General features: G+C 36.2%; 1 protein-coding gene across 1 annotated transcript in view; it reads left to right on the top strand.

The window, feature by feature from the left end:
• The first annotated feature begins 969 nt into the window (after window positions 1-969).
• Window positions 970-6000, top strand: part of LOC145283491 (HEAT repeat-containing protein 4-like) — a 2203577-nt gene continuing 2198546 nt past the window's right edge. Inside the window, exon 1 of the mRNA XM_080132316.1 lies at window positions 970-999. The gene's annotated coding sequence lies outside the window, so the exon portion shown is untranslated. The remainder of the gene's footprint in view (window positions 1000-6000) is intronic.

The following is a 6000-nucleotide window of genomic DNA, read 5'->3' as shown; positions in this document are numbered from 1 at the left end:
AATCAAACACTTCATCAAATTTCCACACTAACGTAATGTACTTGCAATAACTCTTATCCCTGAGTGGCTTCAGGGCCTTGATAAGTGGTGATCACTGTGTAAAAAAAAAAAAAAAAAAAACAAGATTGCACTGTTGTTGGATTTGGGGAGTCGTTTCAAATCTCTTTCTTGGGAATTTTCTTGATAGAATTGTCTTCCCTGTTAGAAGTAACTCTAGTACGACCAGATTTAGGGGCATCAAGAACACTGCAGGTGTGTTGGTGCTTTTTCACAGTATTTCGTGCCATTTTCTCATCACATTTTAATCTGCGGTCGATTTCTCAGTTGGATAAACCAGCAAGGAGGAAATTTAATAAGCGATAATTTAAGCTGGTTTTAAGCGAATTTGTTGCTGCGGACTTTCTTTTTGTCTCCTCAATTTGAAGTCATTTTTTTTTAAGTTGACGTGAACACTAGAATATTTCAATAAAAAGTCTAATATGAGCAAGTTAAATTATAGAGGAATAAAAGGGGAATCAGATGAGGTATAGCTTGTTTAAACAGCTACATTAAATTTAGCTTAAATTTGCATTTTTTTTTTAAATTATGCGGACTTTCTTTTTGCCGGCAGTATATATATATATATATATATATATATATATATATATATATATATATATATATATATATATATATATTCCTCCAAATATACTGACTGAATAGAAAAAATAACGACACAGAAAGAAAAAATGGTTAACACGTAGTTTTGTTATCTTATTCATAAATAACTCGTTTTTATTCTGGTGAGCGAAATAAAATGACTTTTCTTTTTGCTATTTTTACTGTTTTCTGTTGTAACTTCTTTTTGTTTTTGTTTTTTTGTTTTGTTTTTTGAGTTTTTTTTTTCCAACTCGTCACTAGCTTTCGTTGTCCGTTCTTTTTTACACCCTTACAAAATAGCGGCCGCCGACATGTCCATTTGTTACCCTTGGCAACGGCTCAAACATCATGGCGTCTTGGGTAAGTTGCTGTCGTTAAATATCAATACATTTTTCCGCTTTTAAGAAGTAACATCGGAGGCAATTTTTTTTTTTTTTTTTGTGTCTCAATTTTTCCATCAATAAACACACACAGTCTCACACACATACACACACACACACACCAACACACACGCACATATATACGTACACATACATAAACACACAATGTTGTTGTTTTCTATAGAACAAATAACAATTACTTATTGAATAGCATATTTTTCTTTGCAAATAATACTGTATCTTAGTTTGATTATCCAACGATACCTGCCGTTTCATGCAAACCCTGGAAATACAGCCACATTGATAAATTAGTATATAGAGTTCTTTTTTTAATTAGTATACAGTAGAACACCGGGATACTGTGACCCCAGGATACGTTTTTTGCAGGTTACGATGTTTTTTCCGACCCGTTGTTATTGTATTTTCCCCGCCTTACGGTGCTATTTATAATGTTCTTTGATTAGATACATGCGTATTATATACTGTACTGTATGTTGTTACTATTTTAATGCCGTATCCCGGGGTTCTACTGTATAGTGTTATTTGAAAAAATGTGTGTGTGCGCGTGCGCGTGTGTGCTTGTATCCGTGCATGCAACTCGGTGTTTTTTGTATTTACGTAGGTTCAATTGGAAATAAAGCCCTATACTGTGATCAAGCAACTTTTTTCTAATTAAAAGTGGATGAGGGATCAAATAGTAGTATTTATTTTGAAATAGGTTGTTTGTTTGTTTTTTAATACTAACGTGGGGTCCAGATTGTATTTTTGAAATTCACCAACAATTTTAAATGTCTGTACAAAAAAAAGATGGGAAACTTATTGAAGGCGCCTCGTACATTCGAGTGTTTCATTCTTCTTTATCAGTTAGTGAGTTTATAACGAAATTGGCAACGTTAATTTTCTATATTCATTTATTTTTTGCGGAGTGTTATCCTCATCTTCATAGTTGTTGTAATTTCACCACATTTCGGATAACTATTCCTCGGACCTTCTTGGGTAAACTGCGACAGGATAGGAATGCTGAGTCTCTTAACTATATTCTCTGTAATTACTGCCTTCCATAGTTGTTGTCATGTTACAACGTTTTGGCCAACTAATCCTCTGGCCTGTCTTGGGTAGGAATAAAACCGCTATCTTTAGACAATGCTCACCTGGAACCATAGAGATTCAACGTCTCTATCCACTGCGCCACGGGTCCAAAGGAATAGGTGACGGAAACGTAGTGAAACAACAACTATGAAGATAAGGATAACCGTCTGCAAAAAAATAAATAAATATACAAATTACTCATCTCAAAGGATTCCAAAACAGAAAAAACAATAATATATAATGAATTTTCCTGTTCTGAATTTTTTAGATGTGAATTGATTTTTCGTATCATTTGGAATCTTCTGTTCTTATCGTGAGTGTTCTTTGCACAAAGGCCCGTGGCGCAGTTGATAGAGTACTTAGTAAAATTCAGTTGCAAAAGCTACACTCCTCGAGATTGAAGGTTTAACCCTCAGTGTGAACGACCCAAAAATACAATTGCAAATCACTTAGGATTTCTATCGCGTCATGACTGACAGAATGAGAGCATACTAACTCCGTGAATTAAATAAACGGTTCCATTCGAAATTCCGTGCAAATTCTTGTGTTCTTCAAAAGAATTTTCAAGTTCAACAAGATAGACCTGAAGAAGGTTTGAAATTTCATCAACCGAAACATTATGCCAATGACAAGATGAGAACAGTATCAGAAGTGGGCATTTAAGTTCTCTCCAGATGTCTGTGTGCGTTCATGATAAGCTAAAATTCATAAACTACACAAGACATAACCACAAAGTTGATGGATTCTTTGTCAGTATTGCACCGGCAGGTTTATTTTGCAATAATTATTCTTTGGGGTTCAGCAATAACAAAATTGAAGGGAAATCTTGATATTTAGGCCATCCTTTTTCTTGATGATTGATGTGAAACTCTAATTGTAATAAGATTTCGGACTGTAGTATATCTTGTTTTCTATTGAAGAAGAAATTGTTCTTGATTGATACAATTTTTGTTTGTCTCATCAAGAGGTGTTTTTGGGTTTTTTGCCTCTGGTGGATATCCTCTATATAAAAACTGCGTCTAACTTTCCTTTTAGTGCAAAATGCTACTTACGATAGAAAAATGAAGGATGATAGAGAGAGCGTGATGAGGAGAGATAGTGCAAGGTGGATCGAGAAAGTTGTCGCCCTAAACAAAACAAACCTACAGTTTTATTTTAAAACATTTATTGAAAAAAATCAATTCAGGTAACTTGATTATGTAGTACAGCTGACATCTATTCAATGTCGTAGCCTTCAGTCTCAATCACCACCTCGATACGGGTCCAGAACTGGGAGCATTCCTTTTCCACAAGCGCCGGTTGGAGCTTGGTGAATACTCAGCAGAGGGAGGTGATCCGGCTGGCTTTGGTGTTGTGGAAGGTTATGTTGGTGATGTTCTCGATGAATGACCAAACAGAATAGTCCAGCGGATTCAGATCAAGTGAGAGACGGTTACAAAGTCATAGCACGCTTTCTGAACCCAAGTCCTGCTGTCACACCCAGGGTCTGCCAGCGGCCACCTCATTGCACAAGGGGGGTCACTACACTCTAGCACATTCAGGTACACTTTGGTGTTGAGTTTCAAGCCGACCTTTAAGGTCTGAGGTGGCATGATGTGGCCCTCATTTGAAGACACACCAAAGACCATAGCCGTGGCCAGAAACTTTGTGTTCATCAGCCTGGTTACGTCCCTATTATTTGTGGCAATCGAGCGATGCATTTTGATGGTGCTGGCAATAGTCCTGTTATCATAACTTGGATCGGCGGTAGAGATCATGATTTGTACAGCGGCACATCTCCAATCTTGCTCATTGAACATTGTGTCACTTTCCGAGATGATAGTAGGCACCTATCGCTCTTGGGATTTGTACACAACTGGCCAACTAGTAGATAGTCTGCAACAAAAGAAGAAAACCGGCTTTCATCAAATGGAAATGGAATCATGGCGTCTTTTCTATAACAATTTTATTGTGCCACCCTGTAAAAATAGGGGAAAAGAGGAAAAGGACGAGACAGCAGGAAGGGGAAAAGAGAGGGGGAGAGAATAAAGATAGAAGTTGGAAGAAAGTGGAATGAGAGAGGAAAAATGCCTTAAAAGAAAGAGGTTATGTTATTAACTCTTCTATTTACCTGCGCCTGGGCAACGACAGGTATTTATGCTAGTAGTTAGCGGCATGAAGACGTCCGGTGATTGCCTGGTGATGCTTGGGATAAGTTCCATGATTGCATTCTCCAAAAATTCAAGTGTATGTCCTAGTACTGAGAAATATTATGCCAAAGTAAGATAATTTGAATATGATTAAATGCCTCCCTCAGTTTGGTTGCCACATGATAGGGTCCAATCGAATGACCTCCACCATACATTGTTGATGGTAAAAGAACAGATACTACACTTTCTTCTTGAATAAAATGCTGCATTTCTAACGTTCTCTTTTTACAGGCTAAACCTCAATAAAATTAAACGTCAAAAGTGTATAGATATCATGCAACTGTTGCTTCATTGTAAATTGCATATCGTGTAGTCATTTATTCAGGAGTTATTCTTTGTTCCTTGATATAGCAAGAAGATAAAGCTGTCCACAGTTACAAAATCCAATCCAACTTATTTAAAGAAGACACTATATCCGACTTCGTTTTGAAATAAATTTCCTTAACATTGAGGGAGGGGGTTATTTCCTGCTGAATAAGAAAAAATTAATCCTGCTTCGGATTACTTTTAGTATTTAAAGAAAAATTTGTCACGTGATCATTTGATTATAATTTGAGATATGGAATAAGAAAACCTCATTATCTATGTCGACATAGGAAAGTGATATTGATCCTGAAAAATCTATAATCCTATAATATAGACTAAGTGTGTATATATATATATACTAGCAAAAGTACCCGTCGTTGACTGGGTTCAAAAACAGCTTACAGGAAATGGACTCCGATTTATGAAAGTATGATAGGTTATGAAAAGGAAGGGTTGTAAATTTGGGTTGAATTTGGGGGTATCAAAACCAAAGCAAAATATGATGAAAATAAAAATAAAATAGATAAACCACATTATTTATTAAACCATACCTGTTCACACTGAAACACTTATCACAATATTCTGTGGATCTATATTAAAAAACCTTGTTAAACTTTGTGACATATTTCCATTCTATGGAGGTCAGGTACGAACGAACACCCCGTAATTTTATTATACCATATTTCTTCAAACTGAAACATAATTATCAAAGTATACTTACACAGATAGATATGAAAAGTCTTTATTAAAGTGTGTGCCTATTTCCATTCTATGGAGGTCAGGCGCGAACGCAGCCCCCACAATTTTATTATACCATCCCTATTTAAGTTAAAACATACTTATCAAAGTATTCTTATGTACATCTATATCAAAAACACTTGTAAACGTGTTTTGTTTAATTTTTAAATTTTTTATTTCCATACTTTGTGGACCAGGCGCGAACGCAGACCCCACAATTTTAATGAACCACCGTTCTGCCAAATCAAACATATCCATTCCTGTGTCTCGATACATCTTCTATCATAATATGTAATCAGTTTTTTTAAATAGTCAACCATATAGGAGCCTATTCGTGACCACACACACACACACACACACACACACACACACACACACACACATTTAGCTTTATATTATACTAGCGTTGCCCGAGTGTTTCGGGGGGTTAAAAAAAAGTAATATGAGGATCGAACCCGAACCGTTGAGGCAAAGTTGCAAATTAAAGTGTGAAAAAAAAACATGCGATGTTAACCATTGCCCCACCGCGAGATGCTAACGGAAAGTCGTTTGAATTTATTTAATTAGTTGGATTTAGCAGGTGCCCGTTTTAAATGAGGTCATGTTTTGACTGCGGTATAGTATTCATTTACTGCTGAACGCTTCCCCCCCCCCCGAAG

Source organism: Euprymna scolopes, chromosome 8 (genome assembly GCF_053919585.1).
Source record: "Euprymna scolopes isolate OS-2025 chromosome 8, ASM5391958v1, whole genome shotgun sequence".
In the NCBI taxonomy this organism is placed as follows: domain Eukaryota; kingdom Metazoa; phylum Mollusca; class Cephalopoda; order Sepiida; family Sepiolidae; genus Euprymna; species Euprymna scolopes.
This window is presented reverse-complemented; position numbering and strand designations above follow the sequence as displayed.